This window comes from Crocuta crocuta, unplaced genomic scaffold (genome assembly GCF_008692635.1).
Source record: "Crocuta crocuta isolate KB4526 unplaced genomic scaffold, BGI_CrCroc_1.0 scaffold179, whole genome shotgun sequence".
Lineage (NCBI taxonomy): Eukaryota > Metazoa > Chordata > Mammalia > Carnivora > Hyaenidae > Crocuta > Crocuta crocuta.
Genome location: NW_027551568.1, coordinates 6,235,227 through 6,246,117, shown reverse-complemented (window position 1 = coordinate 6,246,117; position 10,891 = coordinate 6,235,227).

Genomic DNA, 10,891 nt, shown 5'->3' with positions numbered 1-10,891 from the left:
CCGCTTCGGGGACGCCCGCCCACCCAGCCCTGCCCGCGTCACGGAAGCCCTGGATGCCGACAGGTGCCCCCGGCTCCTGGGGTTGCGGTGAGGGACCAGGGGTCACCCTGGGTCAGCCGGACTGGGTAGGCGCAGGGGGCGTGGCTGGGTCCCGCGGGGCGCCCGGGGTCCACAGGTGCGAGCACTGTTCTGACGGTCCCAGAGGAGCTGCGACGCGGACCGCAGAGTGTCCTTGGGGGTCTGTCTGTCCGCCCGTCTGCCCTTCACCCTGTGTATTTCTACGGTATGTTTTCTCTGCGTCTGGCCTCTGTCTTAGGGGTGTGTCTGGTCGGAGCAGGGCGGCGGGGAGCGTCACAGCGCTCCTCCCCAGGTCTATGAATAGGGGGAGGGGGTGTGTTTTTGTGTGTGTCTGTGTTTGTCCATCTGGTGTATTTGTGTGTCTGTCAGATGCCCAGATGGCCACGAGCCAGTTCCCAAGAGATCATCTCTGTACCCCCTCCAGGGGAATGGGAAGCTGCTTCTGGGTGCAGAGGTGTAGGGAGTGGGGGGCTGCCCAGGGCCTCCCTGGAACTGCAGGTGCCCCCAGCTGGTCCCTCAGCACCCCAGCCCCTCTGAAGCTGACCGTGTCCGCCAGGGTGTCCCGCTCAGATGCCGCTAGAGATTCCTCCCAGAGCTTTTTGCAAAAGAGCATCCTAAGGGCAGAGGTGGCTGAGAGCAGAGTGCGAGCAGGGAATTGGTGAGGGAGCTGCTGGGGTGGGGGTGGGGGGCTGCAGCCTGGAAGAGGGAAGGTGGGCCTCCTGGGTGAGCCCCCTGTGCAGCAACGGAGGGCTCCTCACCCAGGAGACCCCCTCTTCCCCTTGGTTTAATGCTCTCTGCTGCTCTCCTGAAACTAAGTTTTGGGGAAGCGGATCCACATTTTCACCCCACAGTGGCTCTAGCAAATTACACAGCGGATCTGACTGCCAGAGGGTCCTAGCCCGGGTGGGGGTAGGGGGTGGAGGCTGGAGTCCTGGGCCAGCAGGGAGTATGCCTGGGAGCCTTGTCTTGCCTTCATTCATTTTTTTCAGTTCATTCATTCACTGATGTGGCCAACACTTACTTATCCAACGCTGAACCATTTGCCAGCTCTGTTCCGGGCGCTGGGGCTTCAGCTATGAGAGACTGTCATCAAGGAGCCAGCCTCCCAGCAGAGACACGCTGAACAGACAAGGATTTATCGAGAACGCCCTGGGAAGTTAGAGAGCATCCGACGTGAGACGCGGCTCTGTCTTCTAATCATAGCCCGCAAGGGTGACTGAGCAGGCAGCCCCGGGGAGCAGGGCTGCCTGGAGGGGAGGGTTGGGTGAGCCTCGAGTCTGCGGGAAAGATGAGACGTTCCCAGAGGAGGCACCGCCTGCTCACCTTTTAGGAGGAAGAGCTGGCCAGGTGACATGGGGCAGGGAGGGCAGGACATTCCAGAGAGAGGGTGAGGCATGTGCACAGAAATGAGTGTGAAAGATACAAACACGTCCTAAGAGTGTGCCTTTCAGCGGGGTTTCCCCAGACCCAAGCCAAGTGAGTTAATGAAAGCACAAGTGGGTGGACATTGCATGAACAAGCAAGCCAGGCGTGGGTCTCGCCAGACCCACAGGACCCAGAACACGATGCTGTGTCTTCCCAAATCTGCGCTATCCCCTTCCCTTGCTTTATTTTCCTCCTTAGCTCTTGTCCTTGCCTGGAATGTGTGTGCATCTGTGGCCCGTCTCTCCCGCTATAACGAAAGCTCTAGAAGGACATTGCCTATCTTGCCCATGGCTCTCGCTCCAGCACATAGGAGAGTGTTGACCAGCACACCCTGGGTGCTCTGTGCACATGTGTTGAATGTGTCCCCCCAAAAGATGTGGGAGTCCTAACCCCCCAGACCTGTGAATGTGACCTCAGTTAGAAATGATTGATGACATTTATGAGATCATTAGGGTGGGCTCGAATCCAATATGACCGTGTCGTTACAAAAAGGGGAAACTGAAGACAGACCCCTAGAGAGGGAAAGATGATGTGAAGACACAGAAAGAGTGCCATCTACACACCAAGGAACGCCTGGCACCACCAGAAACCTGGAGAGAGGTCTGGAACAGACATCGTGATCTTGAACTCCTCTTAAGAATTCTGAGATGATACATTTGTATCATTCGTGGCCTTTGTTGTAGCGGCCCCAGGAAACAGACACCCAACTTATTCCTTCTGTGGCCCCCTGTGGGCGTGTCCAGCTCCCATTCCTCTCTTCCCCACACGGAACACTATTGTTTACTGTCTTTACAATGCTGAGCGCCCGAAGGGCAAGGCGCTCTGCTCTCTGGCCCCCAGCCTGTGTTTTTATCAGACATTGGAAAATGCGTAGTGAGCGCCTCCCAAGTGCCAGGTACGAGGCCAGGACTGGGGACAGCATGGGAAGCCATAGCTTGTGCCAAATGCCACAGGAAATTGGAGGGAGAGACAGAGACAGAGGGAGGGAGGGAGGGATAGTGCCTGGCAGATGACAGAGGCTCCGTAAATGCCCCAAACTTCCATAAAAACCACCTCTGCTTTTATTTCATTTTGCAGTTTTACAACGCACATTAACTCATGGTCCCTTTCATGAATCAGCATGGGTTTGTAGGGAAAGGCAATATCATGTGGTGGGTAGGGAGGTGAGTTCTAAAGCCAGCCTTCAAGGTTTGATTCCTGGCTCCATCTCTTACTGCGTGTGACCCTGGACAAGTTACTAAACCTCACTGTGCCTCAGTTTCCTCATCTGTAAAATGGATCTCTTAAAAAAATTTTAAATGTTTATTTATTTTTAAGAGGGAGGGACAGAGCGTGAGTGGGAGGGGGACAGAAAGAGAGGGAGACACAGAATCAGAAGCAGGCTCCAGGCTCCGAGCTGTCAGCACAGAGCCCAACACGGGGCTCAAACTCATGAACCGCAAGATCATGACCTGGCTGAAGTCAGATGCTTAACCGACTGAGTCACCCAGGTGCCCCTAAAATGGAGCTCTTAATAATAATCATTCTTGTAGGTATCTATGAGGACAAAATAGCTTGATACATATGAAGAATGTGCCCACCAAGTACAATGTACGTAAGACACTTTGTTATTTACTGAGCACCTACTATAGATGGGACGCTGAGCAGAGGCCATGCTGTCAAGGCAGCCAGCTGACCATCAAACATGTGCTCCCCTTCCATGGTGTAGAATTGTCACTGGGAAGTGACTCTGATTCCCAGTGTCCCTGGCACCTAGGTGGAGCCACGTGGTAGGTTCTGGTCAGCGGAAGTGGAGGCAGAAGTGATGACATCAATACCCCCCGTGCCCTTGAGAACTCTGTGCTAAAGATGGCAGAGTGTGTCAGCCTGAGCCCCCCTCCCCACCTGGTGAGGGGGCAAAAGCAGACTCGCCCTGCTGAAGCGGGGCCCCCATGAGTGAGAAGTAAACGTCTACAGGGCTAAGCCACTACAGTAACATGGCTTACCTGTTAGAGCAGTCGCACTGCCTTTCCTCGGTGAGAACCCAAAGATAAATAACACGCGATTCCCATCTGAAAATCAGGTGGGACTCACTTCTCTGGGCCACCTCGATTCTTTTTAGTGAGCAATGAAATGTAAGTTTCTGGACGTGAAAGAGACTAAAGTTGGTCTCCTTTACTCTCTACTCAAAACTCTGTACTCAATGCTCAAGACTGAGAGATTTCTCCATCTTTCTGCCTTCTGCTGATGTGTTTCAAAGATCTGAGCCACACAGAACCCTCAATTTCTTTTTTTCTTTTTAAAAAATTGTTTAAATGTTTATTTATTTTTGAGAGAGAGAGAGAGACAGAGTGTGAGCAGGAGTGGTCAGAGAGAGAGGGAGACACAGAATCTGAAGCAGACTCCAGGCTCTGAACTGTCAGCACAGAGCCTGATGCAGGGCTTAACCCTTTAGACACGAGATCATGACCTGAGCGGAAGTTGGACATTTAACCAACTGAGCCACCCAGGCGCTCCTTTATCTTTTAATGTTTATGTATCAATTTTGAGAGAGAGAGAGAAAGAAAGAGAGAGAGACAGAGAGAGAGAGAGAGACCATGGGTATGTGAGCAGGGGAGAAGCAGAGGGAGGGGGGTAGAGAATCACAAGCAGGCTCCACACCATCAGCACAGAGCACGATGCAGGGCTCGAACTCACAAACTGTGAGCCGAAATTGAGAGCCAGAAGCTTAACCAACTGAGCCACCCAGGTGCCCTGGGACCCCCAATTTCTTACAGCCGCCCCCAGCTTGGCAGTGGGCAGGCATGAGAAGCGGTGAGCTCTGATAGCCTCTGGACCCCTGGCTTTGGCCACCTTCAGAGCATGCTTTCCCCTACCCTCCCCCAAATTCCACTGCGAGAGCCCCCCTCCATGGCCCATCTCAGTGCAGGACCAGGCAGCTGCTGGTCCAGAACAATTCAGTGCTGCACGGGTGGCGGTGAGACACTCTGCCCCGCGACACGGGCTCCCCATTTCAGGGAGGAGGATGGGATTGCAGCGGGCAGAGGCCGGCAGGAAGAGCCTAACTGCCGCAGACAGCCGGAGCACCCGGACCCACGGCCAGGTAGAAGAGTTTGCCCTCAGTTACCTTCGGGGGTGACTCTATAATCTCAGTTTCCAAGAATAAACGAGGTGAGCGGTGTTCATTAGTGTTTCAAGGGGCTCTACCAGGCCACCGCTGACTGAGGGGACTACAACAACAGAAATTTCTTATCTAGCAGTTCTGGAGCCCGGAGGTTGGAAATCGAGGTGTCATAGGGACTCGGTCCCTTTGAGGGATCTAGGGGAGGGACCCTCCTTGCCTCTTCTAGCTTCTAGAGGCTGGTCCTAATCCTAGTGCCCCTGAGCTCCCAGCTGCATACTGGAATCCCTGTCCCTGTCCTTGTCACATGGCCATCTTCCCTCTGTGCCTGTGCATCCCCTCTTTGTGTAAGGACACTACTCATATTGGAGAAAGGGCCCACGTTACTCCTGTATGACCTCATCTTACCTTATATGGTAATTACATCTGCAAATAAGGTCACATGCAGAGGTACCACGGATCAGGCCTTCAGCATACCTTTGGGGAAGGGGGCACGATCCAACCCACGACAGGCAGCATATTAAAGCATTATTATTCAATCTATATAACTAGGAAATCTCCAGATCAGGTAAACAGATCTATCTTCAATCATTACAATTCCCAAGCCCAAGCCAGTTCACAGACCCAGGGTCCTCGAAGGAAGAGGGGGCTGGGTTCCTTGTCAAAAGCCTTGCAATACTGTCACAAATATCCTGGGAATCGGGGCGCCTGGGCGGCTCAGTGAGTTAAGCATCTGACTTCAGCGCAGGTCATGATCTCGTGGTTTGTGAGTTCGAGCCCCGTGTCAGGCTCTGTGCTGACGGCTCAGAGCCTGGATCCTGCTTTGGATTCTGTGTCTCCCTCTTTCTCTCTGCCCCTCCCCTGCTCATACTCTGTCTCTCTCTCTTTCAAAATAAATAAACTTAAAAAAAATTAAAACAATAAATAAAATGTAAAAAAAAAAAAAAAAGCAATGTGGAGTGAAACTCCATGACCGTATAAATGCCAGCAGAGGCATCTGGGGAAGGAAAGGCAAACTCATCTTCAGAGTATGTATCTCATCCAGGGAGGACAAATCCCCACTCCCTTCATGATGGAAGGGAACTGATATAATCAGATGTCCACCAGGCAGGCGTCCCCAGGGAAAGGCACCCCATCAGCAGCTCAGGGGTGGTCTCTGCTGTCCACTTCCAGCAAATCTAATCAATTACCCAACTTAGTGGCCTGTAGCAACCATTTGGTTGTGCTCATGGGTCTGTGGGTCAGGATTTGCAGAGGACACAGCAGGGATTGCTTTTATCCTCAGGTCTACAATGTCCGGGGCTTCCGCAGGGAAGATGGGAACGGCTGGGGGTGACTCAATGGTGGGGGCCGGAACCTCTGAAGGTTTCTTCATTCACATTCTGGTGCCGAATGTCCCACAGCTGGGGCTCGGCTGGGTTCCCACATGTGCTCTCTTTACGTGGCTTGAACCTCCCACCGCCTTACATCTGGGCCTCCAGAGGGAGCATCCCAGGAGCCCAGGAGGGAACATCTGGACACCACGCATTCCAGGAGGCCTGGCAGAGGCTGAATGGTCTTTACGAGCTAGCCTTAGAGACCACCTGGTGTCGTTTCTGGCATATTCTACTGGTGAAGGCGGTCAGAAGCCCATGCAGGTTCAAGGGAAGGGAGGAGTATCAAAAATTCAGAGCCTTCTTCTAGATCACTCCAGAAGGTTCTGCAGGCAGCATGTATCAACTGTATCAGCCGTGGGGAGGGACTTCTACGTCGCTGAGCGTGTGCACAGTCCATCACGCACCTTGCCCGTAGAGCAAACATTGGGTGGCTAGGCAGAGGCTGATGGACACCAATAGAACATGTTGTCTGGGGCACCAAGGGGGCTCAGCTGGTTAAGCGTCCAACTTCAGCTCCGGTCATGATCTCACGGTTCGTGAGTTCAAGCCCTGAATTGGACTCACTGCTGTTCTCAGCACAGAGCCCACTTTGGATCCTCTGTGCCCTGCCCCCAACCTCTGCTTACACACTCTTTTTCTCAAAATAAGCATTAAAAAAATTTTTTTAAAGGAGACAGTGCAGCAAGAATCAATCTCAAAGGCCCCTGAGCCACCTGTCCATGCAACTTACTCATGGCTTCAAGTTCAAGTTCAAGCTTATATGCCATTTGTACTCAGCAATGCATTACATGCCCAGCCTTGAGTTTGGTGGATCAGATGACATCCAGTTCATGCCACAGGTAGGTGTCCATTTCTTGAGACCTGGTCGTTCCCCGTCAGGCCCTCACTCTGGTAGATGAAGTTCCCCAGACTGAGAAGTCAGCCATCTCAGATACTTTGCCCACAATGAAGTCCTGAGCCTGATCCTTCGCGAGGTCTACTCTGTAGCTCCAGGAGGTAAAGATTCCCTTAAATGCCGCCGCAGAGAAGACCTCCTACCTCTCCTTCTTGACAGATTGTTCTAGCAGAAACACCTCCAGCTCAGACGAGAGGGGAAGACAGTGCAAAACGAAGAGCACTCAGGACCTCACACCTTTTCTGGGCAGGAAGCAGGCTGAGAAAGCCAGTGAAGTCCAAACTGTTTTCTTCCAGAAAAGGATGACATGGAGGGTGGAATAGAGCCCAGAGGGTAGAGCCTAGAGTTTTGCCAGAGTCCTAGGAGGCAGTGCTGGTCCCTAATCAAGAGAGGGGGACATGCGCCCAGCTGGATTTCAAGATTTCTGTGGACCAGCGACTGCGTGCCTTGCTCCCTGCTTTTTCAATGGGGATGTTATTGTGCATACCCTATGCCTGCCTCATCACTGTATGTTCGGTGTATAACAGGCAGCTAACTTGCCTGTGAAGGTGGTCAGCTCGGGGCCCCTGCCCCTGAGCAGCCGCACCTGCACCTGCCTCGACTTAGCTGATGAGGTCCTGGAGCTCAAGCCTGTATCTGATGCTGGAACAGGAAGGGGCTTCCAGGACTGGGGGCTTCTGCGTGTGGGAGGAATACAGTTTGTGGCCAGAGACTGTGGCGATTTTAACACCTGGCTGCCTCCTCCTTTAGGATGGGGGGAAGCTATGTCCCCTTGAATCTGGGGTCCGTGACCACTGGACAGTTTCTGAGCCCATGCTCTACATGGCGGCTGCCACATCCCATCGCTGGGACACAGGGGTGGGCAAAGCGATGCCCCCAAAGAGGCCCACACCCTGCTCCCGGGAAGCTATCGACAATGTTGTGTTACGTGGCGAAATGAACACTGATGATGAATTAAGGGATTTAAAATAGAGAGAGTACTGGGGTTGCCCAGGTGAGCCTGGTCTAATCACATGGGCCCCCTTAAAGTGGAAGGGGAGGGCAGAAGAGTAGAGCAGGGCAAAATGATGAGGAGGAGGAGGCAGGACAGGTGCAGCCTTAAGAGCACCACGAGGCAAGAAACGCAGGTGGCTCTAGAAGGCGGGAGCAGCCCTCGCTGACTCGGCATGGGGAGCTCAGTCCCAGGACTGTGAGGACTTGAACTCTGCCGCCCGCCTGAGAACACAGGAAATGGATTCTCCCCGGGAGCCTCCAGAAAGGACCACAGCCCTGCCCGCACCCGTGAGATCCACCGCAGACTTCAAACTACAGAACTGCGAGAGCATCTGTTCTGTTGTTATAGCAGCGAGTGAAAACGATACAAAAGCTCTGGATCTGAGCTGCTCGGGTCCCTCCGCGCCGCCCCGGGGGGAACCCATGCGGAGAGAAATCAGCAGCCAGCGCCCCCTCGCCGACCACCTTGGAAGGGGACCGGCCACGGAGACCCATGTGGAGTGCAAACAAGTTGTTCCTGTAAATTCCTGTTCAAATTTCAGATGCATGGACAAAATAATGATGGTGGTGGTGCGATTTGTTATGCAGATGACCGCAACACACGGACGCATGTGGGGGTGAGCCCAGGCAGGGAGACGGGCCGGGAGTCTCCGGCGTTTTGTGCTGGCCACCGTGACAGGGATGAAGGGGCTATAGAAGAGTCTGGATGAGTGCCGGGGGACAGTGGGGGAGCAGTGGCTGAGCTGGGGGTCACTCCTGCCGCTGGAGGTGTGTGGGCTGGGCAGCACCCAGCTCCTGAGCTCCTTTTTGCCGCCTCTTCACTGAAAACATAAGGGAACATTCTGACACTCTTTTGCAAAAGTATGACCTAACAATTTTTCCAATAAGGAGCATGAGCAGAGAGAGCTCTTTGGTGGAGTTTTGCCCTGGGCGGGGGGTGGGGAGGAAGAAAATGGCCGGGAAGCAGAGAGGCATGAGGGAACCCGACTTGGGGTGTGTGTTCGAAGATGGGAAGCATAGCAGTATACCTGCGTGCACGTGGGAAGGAGGAGTCTCTGCGCACAGCGTGTACGTGCAAAGTGAGGTTCTGAAAGGTCTGCAAAAGCTGCAGTTAATACCAAGATCTAGGCGCCCACACTGCTTTAGAAATAAGGCAGCTGGGGCACCTGGGTGGCTTAGTCGGTTAAGCATCCGACTTTCGCTTAGGTCATGATCTCGCGGTTCGTGGGTTCGAGCCCCGCGTCGGGCTCTGTGCTGACTGCCAGCTCAGAGCCTGGAGCCTGTTTCAGTCTGTGACTCCCTCTCTCTCTGACCCTCCCCTGCTCACGCTGTCTCTATCTCTCTCTCCTAGAAATAAATAAAACATTTAAAAAAAAAAAGAAGAAAGAAAAAAGGCAGCTGTATGGTCCACTTGTGCCCAAATGGGGAAATGCTGGTCCTCAGCTTGGGGGCTGCATCTGTGCTCCCGTGAGGAGGGCTTTGCCACCACACCCCCCACCCCGACCTGCCCTGGGTCCAGAACCCTGCAATCAGTCCTCAGTGCATGCAAAATAGTCCTGGTGCTGATTCATTTAGTTTTTTTGAGGCCCACATGCCTAGAAGCCACCAGACTTTTTCTCACCTGGAGGAACACTGCCGTTGAATCGGTCTTTCTTTTCTTTAAAAAAAATTTTTTTTAATGTTTTATTTATTTCTGAGAGAGAGAGAGAGACAGCGTGAGCAGGAGAAGATCAGAGAGAGAGGGAGACCCAGAATCTGAAACGTGCTCCAGGCTCTGAGCTAGCTGTCAGCACAGAGCCCGACGCGGGACTCGAACCCACAAACCGTGAGATCATGACCTGAGCCAAAGTCGGACGCTTATCCGACCGAGCCACCCAGGTGCCCCCTGGAATCGGTCTTTCGAGAGAAAAATGTTCTAAGTGGAGGCGTATATCTGGACTGGGACTGGGGAGGATTTCTGGTAACTTCTGTCACCTGGTCCCCGCCCAGCCGCACACTAGCCCACCTGCAGAGATGAGGCTCTGCACCTTTCCCCAGTCCCTTCCAGTGCCCGGGTTCTGCTGCAGAGAACTTGTAAGGCAAACGTACACAAGAGCAAAGAGCCCTGACGCGGCCAGGGTCCTCAAGCCCCACAGTCTCTTAGAAAGACCAGGGTCTCTATTCCAAAAAATAGAAAGTGAAGGAAAACTCCCAGACTCATTTTATGAAGCCAGCATCACTCTGATTCCCAAACCAGACAGAGACCCAGCAAAAAAAGAGAACTACAGGCCAATATCCTTGATGAATACGCATGCAAAAATTCTCAACAAGATACTTGCAAATCAAATTCAACAGCACGTAAAAAGAATTATCCACCAAGATCAAGTGGGATTCATTCCTGGGTTNCGAGGCTCGGTCTGGTTTTTACCCTCATGAGCGAAGTTAGAGTCCTCAATCTCTCTGTTCCCGGCCGATTCGAAGGCCCCAGCCTCTGCAGAAGAGATCTCCCCGCAGACTGGGACAGGAAAGTTCTCGACCCGGGCCACACGCCGGAACCACCCAGAGAACGCCTCTTGCGGAACAGCCCCGCTCCCCAATTGCACGGCCACCTCTGGGCAGTGGGCTAGGGCGTCTGGGGTGCAAGCAGGTAGGAGCCTTGGACTTCATAGTTGGGATGGTCCAAGTCAGGGACAGCTTTAAGAGCACACACCTGCTTCTACCACAGCCTTGGCCTTCAGGGCAGAGTTTGCAAGTGCTCAGTTAGCCTTTGCTCTGATGAGTGGTGCGCCTCCTGCAGGATGGCTTGATACTGTTTGCACTTATTTAGTAGTTCCAGTAATGGGGACAGACCCATAAACAACGTACGTGGCAGTTAGTTAACAGAAACAGGGACCACACGTGATCGTGTTTCTAAAAAAACCTAATAAAATGTCTCTTTAAAGTAACAGGACAATCTGACCGTCTTGCTGGCCGCGGCATCAGCATGTGGCTCTCTGTGTTTTGACAAACAAGTGTACAGAAATGCCCAGCCTCAGATTTCTATCT